The 11936-nt window shown below is 26.0% G+C and overlaps 1 pseudogene; it reads left to right on the top strand.

The window, feature by feature from the left end:
- Positions 1 to 2765: 2765 nt before the first annotated feature.
- LOC149515750 (ankyrin repeat-containing protein BDA1-like) lies at positions 2766 to 3881 on the top strand (annotated as a pseudogene).
- The last annotated feature ends 8055 nt before the right edge of the window (positions 3882 to 11936 follow it).

The following is an 11936-nucleotide window of genomic DNA, read 5'->3' as shown; positions in this document are numbered from 1 at the left end:
AATTTTAATAGTAGTAGTTGCCAAGAACAATTATTGAAATGGATGAATTAATATCCAACCCACAAAATTTTATAGTAGTAGTTGCAAAAGATAATTATTGAAGTCTCAAAAGTTATTGGTGATAAAGACTTAAAAAACAAAACTAAAAAATAAATAAGGCAATAAAATTAGTAACAATACTATGCGAAATTAAGTCTTTTTTTTTTTTAATAATTGATATCTCAAGTTTTATTTAGATCTAATCTCAAAATTTTTTAATATTTAAAATATATTTCTTTACATTAACTGAGTGCATTTAAAATTTTACTTTTGAAATACTCTCAATAAATATCATACTTTATTTGATAAATAAAAATAATTACTAATTAGATTAACCCTCAAAGATAAATTTTTATTTTTATCAATATTTAATCATGAACTTACTTAATTATCGCTCAGTTTCTTACATCTTTTCCCAATGTCTTTAGATTTTTTTTTTCAATTGCAACATAAAAATTATGGAATATATCCTGTCCTTGAATATCATTATCAAACTGCGTCTTTTTTAATTTTTTTTTTCTCTCAATAAGCATATAATTTAGAATAATAAGATAGAATGAAATATTTTTGTTTTGCTCTGCAACGAACAAATATATAATCATTTAAAAGACTACAAAATTATTAAGAAATATTTACCCTTATGCATCTTGTATTAAACTTGGCCACTGACTATATAAAAGTAGAGAGAAAAAAAATTATTTTAAAGTTGAATGGTAGTTTTTTTTTTTTTACATAAGAGGTAAGGTCAACGGTTAAAAAAATTAGGAAAAGAGAATTTCTAATTATTAAAAATTAAATTAAAATCTTATTTAAAAATCACCCTTTAAAAAAGATGGATGAACCATTTAAAATAAACCCGAAGCTTAAACCCGGAGTTCAAAATTGAATATTAATTAACAGGGCTGCTTATTATACATATTTCATTTGCATTGCTCAGGTAAATGACATAAGGTAGCTATTGGTATTCGAACCTACAATTGGAGATGGTAAATCTACTTGAAATTGTTGAGTTTCAATCTAACCTGATTTTATAGATTGATTTTTAAAAAAAAACAAGTTAGACCGATATTTTTTTAAAAAATTGAAATTTGTTCAAAATCAAATTTTAGATAAATCTATATATATATATATATATAATATTTTTATTTGTTATTTAGTTTTATATTTATATATACGTATTGTATTAATAAAATTATTATTTAATATTTTGTTTAAGATATTAACTTAATAAAAATATTATATTAATATAATTAAAATATAATTTATATTAAAAAAATTTTATAAATATTATACTAAATTAAAATTATTAAATTAATTTTTGATGTAATTGAATTGATTACAATTTTTACATATATTTTAGACCCAACTCTAGAATTAGAAAACATAGATTCAAAAATTAATCTAATTGAGCCTACTTATCCCTAGAATTGTCAAAAAATATTGAAAAAAACATAAATTAAACGCAATTATTGTAATTATAATGATTACATTAACAACGCATAAATTAAGAAATTAATTAGGTGAGCAAAGATACAAATGTTTTCTTTCATTATGATTATTTTTCATATCATTAAATGATATTTACATGATGTCATATCATCAACAAATGAAATTGCATCATAAAAATCTATCGCAATTTTTTTATTAAAGAATTTTTTCTTTTCTAATTTAAAACAAAAAAAAATTCAAACTTAATTCTTTCTATGAAAGTACATATGTATTTATGATTAAATCAAATACATGGTCCTTTTACTATCGTGTTCGCATGCACTGATGTGAAAATAAATATTCTTCTGTTGTCTATGAATTAATATTAAACCAACCTGAAAATTTTTTAATGGCAGTAGTTGCAAAGGAGTAAGGACAACTATTGAAGACCCAAAAGTCACTGCTGACAAAGACTCAATAAAACAAAAAAAAAAAAAAAAAAAAAAAAAACAAGACAAGAAAATCAGTAACAATACAATGTGAAATTAAGTTTTTCTTTAATAATAATATTATTAATTTAATCTCAAGTTTCAGGAGAAATTATCAAATATATTAATAAAAAAAATTTTAATACCAAAGGGGTAGGTTGACACGTATTTTTAGTGTATTCAAAAATATAAAAAAACAGTTTACAAAAATAAGATCAATGTCATCTTGTTAATTTCATTTATAAAATTAAAAAATTTTACTGACAATATATTAAATAATTTTTTCGTGCATTTAAAAAAATAACAAAACAATTTTTATAAAAAAGATAAATGTCATTTTGTTAATTTCATTTGTAAAATTAAAAAAAATTTTGGTAATATATTAAATAATTTCTTCAAAATTTATCTCAAACAATATTTAATGCAAATTTTTCTACATCAATAAAGTATATTTAAAACTTTACTCTATGAAGTACTTGCCAAAAATATCAAACTTTAGATGAAAAAAATTACCAATTACCATTTATTGATAAAATAGTGGAACATTTGTTCTACTACATGGGAAACCTCGAGAAAAGAGACAATATATCTATACTTTTTTTGGCCGAAGGAGACAATGTGTATTTATAATTTACTATTATTCGATCTGTAAAAACTTTTAACTTATTTTAATTTGGCCCTTTTTTATTTTTTTTAGTGTTTTTCTTGTTGACTATAATTGACGATTAAAAACCACCGGCTATGTAAAGTAGTCTAACCCTTTTGTTCCATTTTTGCCTGTCATTTCATTGTAATTTTGGCTTTTCTGATATGGATGAAAATTTGATGAGGGCTGCTCAAGAGGGAAATGTTGATGAATTATATGCATCAATCCAAAGAGATTCTAATGTTTTGAGGCGTATTGATGAGATAGAGTTTGTTGACACTCCAGTAGACATACAGCTGTAGCTGAAGGTTGCATTGATTTTGCAATAGAGATAATAACTTTAAAGCCTACATTTGCTAGGAAGCTAAACCAACAAGGCTTTAGTCCCATTCATATGGCAGTGGGAAAGGGACATTAAGAGCTGGGGCTGCTTCTCTTGGAAAATGATAAAGATTTTGTTCGTGTCAAAGGGAAGAAGGGTGAGACTCCATTGCACCATGCAATAACCAGAGAACACAAGCTTGATCTCGTAGCCAGATTTTTGGAGCTCTGTCCTGAATGCATCCAAGGTGTGACAACTACAAACGAGACTGCTTTGCATATTGCAACGAGAAACAATGAATTAAAAGCTCTCAAACTCCTATGTGGGATGCTGAGGAGGACTGACAATCGAGAGGATGTTAATTAGAATGACAGGAATGGGGACACTGCCTTGCACATAGCTGCGTGCGATATTCAACATGAGATTCTACTCATCTGCTCTATTTAATTTTACTTTTACCGAAAGAAATAGATTCTTTTCAGATCTATAATCTCATCTTACTCAAACAGATGCTCAAACTACTATTGAAATGCAGCGCCGACAAATATGAGACCAATTAGGCTGGTTTAATGGCATTGGATGTTGCACAACAACTTAATAAAAGAGAAAGCATTAGAATTCTGCATGGATGTTGTATTCCAAGAGTTTTAACCCTCATATAAATTGCAGAAACAAATTTTCAGGGATGTGACAAAGGCATCGGCAATAACTTTTCAAGATATGAACAATATATCAATTAAGGATCGCAATACCTCATTAGCAATTCTAGGACTGCTTTTTAATAGCAACCTACCAAGCGTGTCTTAGTCCGCCTGGGGGTGTTTGGCAGGGGGACGGTTCCTCAAATTTCACGAGAAAAGTACGCGGGCAAAATGTCCTCAATATAATTTTCTTTATTTCTACATTCCAACCTCTGCTGTCTCACAGTAACGTTTTTCCTAATATTGGGCCTCCTTAAACCTTTAACTCGTGGTTTGAAAAGTGAGAGAAAAAGATTTTGTCTTTTATGCTTGAAAGAAAAATGGTTAGACCCGTGCGTAGAACCGGAGTCGGCTCAGGATTCGCGCGTCCGATTTGATGCCTTAACTGCTGGAAATCGGTCCAACTAAATCGCTTTTGAACCGTTTGAAACGCTTTTCAATCACCGGTGAACCGCTTCAAACCGTGTTGAATCACGCCAAAACAATTGAAGCGGCTTGAACTGGACTGTAGAACCGTTGATTGTATTAAGCAAGGGCCATTTTAGTATTTTTATTATATTTTTTTTCATATTTTTTTATTTTTTACTCAATTTTCTAATATATGTTTATTATTTTTATTTCTGTTTTTGGGACTTTTTATTTTCTTTTTTAGTGAACTTTGATATAGAAAATAAAATAGTTGTAACAAAATATATAGGAAAATTTTATGTGAAAAATAATTTTTTAAAGATATTTATAAAAATAAATTGAGGAAATTTTTGAAATTTTAATTTTTCCTAAATTCTTTGAAAAATAAAAAAATGTCATTCGTTCTTAATAATCACAAGTGAAATATTTCTTGAATGTCACCTAAATATGGGAATAATTCAAAAAATTATATTTGTTAAGAATAAAGATTTTACAAATAATAAATGAATTAAAAATAATTAATTATTTGAATAAATTTTTGGTAATGTAATTTTAAAGAAAATTGAAATAGTTTAAATTTCTTTAATTATTGTAAGTAAAAATATTTTTGGATTTCATTAAAGAGTTAGGATAGTATAAAAATTATTTTTCTAAACAAAGATTTATTTAAATAACTCAAAAAAATAATAATTAAATATAAAAGTGTTTATTTAAATAAATCTCTTAAAGGAAATTTTTAAAGAAAATTCGAGGAATCTTATTTTCTTTAATTATTTTCAAAGAAATTTTATTTTTTTTAAATTTCACCAAATAGTTGACACAACCCTAAAATCAATTTTACAAATGAAATTTTTATTTAGATAATCACATAATGATAAATAATTATTATAATAATAATCATCATAAATTATTTATAATATTTTAAATCATGCATGTTTGTGAATAAAAAAAAATCTCCGAATGAAATTTTTGAAATTTGGTGAATGGATAATTTTTTTAGCATTTTTTAATGAGAATATTTTCTATAAATTTTGTCAAAGTGTTAGAAAATTTAAAAAAATGTTTAAATAATAAATTTTATAAAAACTAAAAATAAAAATTTTTCATAATAAATTTTAAGGAATTAATTTAGATATTGAAAGGATCATGCTATCAAAATTAAAAGGACATTACCTGTTTAATTGATACCATTCTTTGAATGAGTGATGTGAAGGCACCCAATATGTTTGAGTTTTATTCTAAACTAAATTTAATTAGTCAAATATTAAAAAATTACATAAAATTTTTTTATCATTTTAGTAAATTTCTTAAAAAAAAATTTTCGTCTCAAAAGCATTTAAGGAATCCATTTATTTCCTTGAAAATGCTCTATTGTCAAATTGACGAAAATTTTTGTGATATCATTTTAAAAAATTTCTTTTATAATTTAATTAATTCTTTTTCATTTTTATAAAAATATATAAAATTTTTATCATTCTGACAAAATTTAGAAATTTCTTATTCCCTAAATTTTTTTCCTAAAGATCACTCATTTATAATATTTAGAATTTCATGATCTGAAAAATTGGTTTAAAATTTAAATTTTATAAATTATTCTTTATTTTGAAATAATTTAGAAATAATCTCTTTTAGAAAATTACACATTTGTAATTTGTCTAGATTTTATCATTGATTTTATCCTTAAAAAAGACCTTAAAATTGTTAGAGATTAAATTATTTGATTATCTAATTTTTATTATTTTATTTTAATTTAAAATAAATATTATTAAAAAAATTTTCTAAATTCATCATAATTTTGGTATAATTTAAAATATTTATTTATCAGTCGTACATTTGCAATTGTTTGAAATATTATTATTGAAATATTTGTATCATATTATTTTATTTATTATTTTCATTAATCTTGCTTTTTCTTAAAATTTGTTCAATTTTATAATAAAATAATTATTATGCAAAAATTTTAGTTTAACATTTTATTTAATAATTCTATTATTGTTTTTTTCATTATCATCATTTAAATAAACGTCCCATACTCAAATTACTCTAACTTTTAATATGCATATATTAAATATTAAACATAAATATAAATAAAATAAAACACAAAATATAAATAAATAAATAAATAATTATCTAAGAATATTATAATTGTATTTGTATGTTTTATGTATTAATCTTATCATTTTTCAATATCTTTTTGTAGTTTGACCGTTGAAATTTATGTAATAAGAATAATCAGATTCAACAGAAGGACTAAAATGAAAGTATACAGCAAAAAAAGAGTGCGGTCGAGCTGCTGGCATTGTGCTGAGACAATAAATGGCAATGGCCACAGCTACACCATTAAAAATGAATGCTATTCCAGTGCCACTGACAAGACGATTGTGCTCCAGTCGTTGGTCAAAGGCCTTTTTTTTTCCACCGTTTGTTTTAATCTGCGTCGTTATCTGTACACATCGTTACGACGTGTCCTTGTGCTCCAGTCGTTGGTCAAACCCCTTTTTTTTTTCCACCGTTTGTTTTAATCTGCGTCGTTATCTGTACACATCGTTACGACGTGTCCTTTTCCAGTGTCCCACTGTTGGCATCACCTCCCATGGAGACAGCGCCCTTTCATTAACTTTAATCTATACCCATTTTTAAATCCATCCACCCTTTAAAGAAAATCCCCAAAAATTAAAAATTATGATTATACAAATTTATTCAATAAATTAATTTTTAATTTATATATTCAATAAATTTATTTTTAATTTTTAAAATTTTTATTTATATATTAAATAAATTTATTTAAACAAAAAATATTATTATTTAAATAATTATATGATAAATAATCATAATTATTTAACATAAAATTATAATTATTCATACAATCTTTTAACTATTTTAACAAAAATTATAAAGTCCTGACCTGTCATTGTCATTTGGCTTTTCTCATATGGATGAAAATTTGAGGAGGGGCTGCTCAAGAAGGAAATGTTGATCTATTATACGCATCAATCCAAAGAAATTCTAATGTTTTGAGGCGTATTGATGGGAGAGAGTACTTGGTTTTGAGAAAATACCTATCTATATAATTAAATCTGTATTTAGATAATTATGTTTATATAAATAGATATCTATTTGTGCAGTTATTTTAGGTATATTTAAATTATATTTGACATATAATAATTGAAAAATAAGATATTAATCATTTTATTATATATTTATTATTCAATTAAATAAAATGATTGAATTATTAAAAAAATTAAATATCTTATATGAATAAAATAATTTTATTACTTTAAAAAATAAAAAACAATTTTCAAACGATAAGATTAAATCATTTATTAGAAATTTTAAATAATTAATTTTTTATTTTTTTATTTTTTATCGTACCATCTCATAACCCAAACCTTAAGAAAAGAATTCAATAATTTATTAATTAATTTTAAAAAAAATTTATTTATATATTGAATAAATTTATTTAAACAGAAATTATTATTTAAATAATTATATGATAAATTATAGCAATTATTTAATATAAAATTATAATTATTCATACAATTTTTAATAATTTTAATAAAAAATATAATTATATTTATATAATATAAAATTATATACGACCACCTCACTCCCCACTGGCTCTTGGACATTTGTTGTGAAAAGATAAAAGATGAGAGGTCAGCTTTGGCAGGCAGCGGGACCAAGCATTTGATTTAAGTTGATTTGATTGATGTAATCAGCCAAATAATGCAGCTAGTTAGGTGAGGAGTGACCAGTAGTTCGGAACATGCATCTTACTATGATCAATGCCTGTCTTTTATGCATCTTGCACTTTTGAAAATCGGATACAAAAGTCGTTGATACGTTGTTTTTTTATATTCAAAAGCAAAAAACAGTAAATAAAGTTTTGAAAAGTCTTATAACTTGTTAAAAGTAAACAAAAGAAATTGATCTTTTGAATACTCTTGGCCGTACGGATAAACAATACTTGTGTGTGAATAGTATCAATTTAATACCTAAAAGAATCGAAGATATGGAACGTAACTTACAACATTTCATAGTCTTAATAATAATATTTATAATTATTTTTTTCACGATACAATAAAAGCATATAAGTATCTAAAATACCATTCATTCGATTTCATTTTCAATAAATCTTAGTAAAAAAAATGACCTATTTTTTCTTAGTTTTTAATGTCGGTTATTGACTTTTACAAAAACTATAATTGATGTCTTATTTTGAAGATATGATTTTAAAAATACATTCTTTTCACATTTAAAATGACTCTGACCCATACGTATAATAGAGATACACATTCTATGAATCACCTTTTTTTTATTTCGTCGATAGAAATTTAATGACCTAATGGTTTCAGCTAAGACTGCTGAAGTGAGATTAATTGCTTGAATTTTAATTTACTCGAAAAAATTTATCACAGTTATCTCAATGTAACTCAAAGTCTTCGAAAAAATTATCATGTCATACAATGTTAGAGCAAACATATTCATACCTTGATCATCATCTAAATGCTCCTGAGTGAAGTTTTGGAGAAAGTTCCAACAAATGTCGAGATGTTCACCTTTAGACTTCGTAAAAGAATCAATGGTTTCTACTTTAACCCCCATAAGCTTGGTTAACTTTTTACGATAATCAAATTTGGCTTTCGGGTAAATACTTTATCTGGATATTATAGTTTTATCCCGAGCAAAATCGAATACTCATCGATAGTTGGCACTAAATCTTTTTGATTAAAAGTAAAGCATCTATAGGATGGATTCCAAAATTATATAGCTACTTTGACCAATTGTTCGTCGATCATTACTGAAATAAGGGATGCAATATGCCTAAACCTTTTACAAAAGCTTTCTTTTCTTTCTTCACTTAACTGACCCCAGACAGCAGCTAACTCTTTTAAATTATTCTGTGTGAGATCTAAATGCATTTTTTCGGATAATTCAGACACATAATCGGTAGGTAAACAATCTTCATTCTTTTGTTGAGCTTTTTTCGATCAAACATGTATTTCATTATACGACTCATATGGCACACTGATTGAGGATGAGCAAATCTATAATTCTATGGGATCCATAAAAACTTCTTGAGAGAAATATGTCCTAGAGCAAATATCTCGATATAAAACTATATGATATGATTAATGCAAAAAAAAAAAAATGAAGCAAAATTGAATTAGTGTGAGGATGTGGTTTAAAAAAATTATATTTTTTATTTTTTTAGTGCTTTTTTTTTGTGTTTTGAGATCTTTTGTTTGTTTTGTTTCGTTTCGTATTATGCACAACTTTTATTCTTAGGTATTTTTTACAAGAGGATGGACAAGGCTTTACATAAGGCTAGTTTCCTAGGCTTATTATATGTTGGGTTTAGATTGAAAGTGTCTAAAAGTTCTCAAATTGTTCCTCACTGTCGTCCATGTTAGACTAGTGAGACACCTCGATCCTCACCCATTACAGGTTACGAACGAAAATGATTCAATTCGAGTGAAAGTATTTCGCTTGTCATTGCGGAGGTTATCACCTCACAAGAGCATAGGTACTTTACTTCCTCATATAAAGGACGAAGTCCGGGTATAAAGCTCATGTATGAGATGCATCGTGCCATTGTGTGTAAATATATCATAATTTATTGAGAGCAATATATACAAAAAAATAAAACATAAGAGGCATAGTAAAAGAAATGTGTGTGAATTTTTTTGCTTTTTATTTTTGATTTGTTTTTTTTTTTTTTACCATTTTTATTGAAAATGAAAAATAAAAATTTAAGAAATTGATTAAAATTGTTTAAATCAAAATTTGAGGATAACAAGTAGTTAATTTTGGCATGACTCTCAAAAACAAAAGGCGTCCCCAATGAAGTCGTCAAGTTGTCATAACGATTTTATGTCCGTCCGATGAATTTGAAAATGAAATAAAAAAAATAACGGAGTCGCCACCAATCTTTTTTGGCTAGGTGCGATTGATCACCAACTAAAACATATCCTTTTAATAGAGTTTTAAAATTAATTAAAAAGATAATTTTACAGTCTATGAAACAGTCTGGGTTCAAAAGTCGATTACACGTGAGGAAAGATTAGCACCCCCACAGCACCCGTTAAAAACGTACCAATTAACAACATGTTATCCTTTGATTTTGATAAAAATAGTTCAATTTTTTATGTTCGAAAAATAATTTTCTTGATTTTTTATTTATTAGAAAAAAAATTTATTCTCGAGAAAAATAAATTAAAACTTTTTTATTGAAATAATTCTTAAAATCCAGTACGTTTGGTAACATTAGAATAATTTTTTCTCACCTAGAGATTTTTTAGGCATCGCTTCTCGGAATACCTTAGAATCTCATCATCGAAAGCTCAAATTTACTTTTTGTAAAAAATTATCATGCATGCAATGCAAAATATTACCATGTTGATGCACACATTTTATTTTCCTTTGTTAAAAATTTTATTAATTATTTTATTAATATTTTTATTTAAAATTTTGAAGAAAAATAAAAATTTCATTATATTGAAGATTTTTTATAAATATTTCAATACACTGGTAATATTTTATAAAAAATCTTCTCATCTAGAGATTTCTTAAAGCATCTCTACTTGAAATACTTTTAGAATCCCATCATCGGATAAATTTTTTTCTTCTCATTTTTATTACTTATATTTTTAATATATTAATCAATTTTATTTATTACTTAAAAAATAGAAAATCTTTACTGTATTGAAATTTTTTTTATAAATACTCCAATACACTAGTAGTATTTAAAAAAAAATCTTTTCAGCTAGAGATTTCGTAGGCATCACTACTCGAAATACCTTTGAATATCATCGTTTGATAAAAATTTTATTTTCCTACATTTTTTATTAGTTTAGTATTATTACTAAATTTATTTTTATATTATTTTATTTTTAAAGTTTATTTTAAAAATTAATAAAATTATAAAAAAAATATAACAACATATTTCATCATTTAATCTAACAAATATAAATATTTTAATATGCATGAATATTAATAAAATAATATATAAAAAATAAGAAAAATTAAAAAAATATATTTTTTACCTGAACCGAACCGATCAACAAGCGGTTTGATTCCGGTTCAGTCAGACCGATCAGAAGTTGATGAAAGAAGTGGGTCGCGGGTCGGGTGCACGGACCCCGGGTCGAGTCGCGTGTTGACACGTGGATTTTGGGTGCTTAAAACGACGTCGTTTTGATTTTCACCGTTTATATAAAAGGTTCAATTTTTTTCAGTCATTTTTTTTCTTCTAAAAAAAAAATGCCTGATTTTTTTTTCTCTCTTCTTTTTCGACCAACCTGGGCTGATGGCCGTCCGTCGCAACTGCCGCTGCAATCCTCGCCGGTGGTGAACTCCGACCACCGTCGACGGTGCCAAAAAATTTGAAAAAACTATCACAAACTCTTCTCGACCCTCTGAACGCAGATCCGACCTCTTTTTCATCAAAAAAAGGTCCTCACTTTCTTAGATCTCTACTTTCAAAGTTTTGGTGAGATTTTTTTTTGTATTATGATCCTTTTTTTTTAAACTAACCATTTTTTTTTCGTGCAGGAAGCTCGACGTTGGGTTCTTCCCTATGAGGAGGACTATTTGATTTTTTTTTTGTTTTTGCAAAATCTCCCTCTTTCTTTTTGTTTTTGATTTGGCTAGGAGCTCTATTTATAGAGCTCTGGCCGTGCGTATGCTTGAGAGAAGGGCATGAGGCTCGGCATAGGGTGTAAGCACGAGTCATGTACCTCTTTTATTCGTTTCTGTCTTATTTGACAGTTTATCAATGAGATGAGTAATTAGAGGGGTAAAAGGTAAGGTATAATGATCATAAAGGTAGAATATAGGATCTGGTGGCAGAGGTGCCTTCCCTAGCACCACTGCCATCCTCGATTTTTCTATTCTGTTCATTT

This window comes from Durio zibethinus, chromosome 12 (genome assembly GCF_047325235.1).
Source record: "Durio zibethinus cultivar Kanyao isolate XHJ-2024 chromosome 12, ASM4732523v1, whole genome shotgun sequence".
NCBI classification, from domain to species: Eukaryota; Viridiplantae; Streptophyta; class Magnoliopsida; order Malvales; family Malvaceae; genus Durio; species Durio zibethinus.
This window is presented reverse-complemented; position numbering and strand designations above follow the sequence as displayed.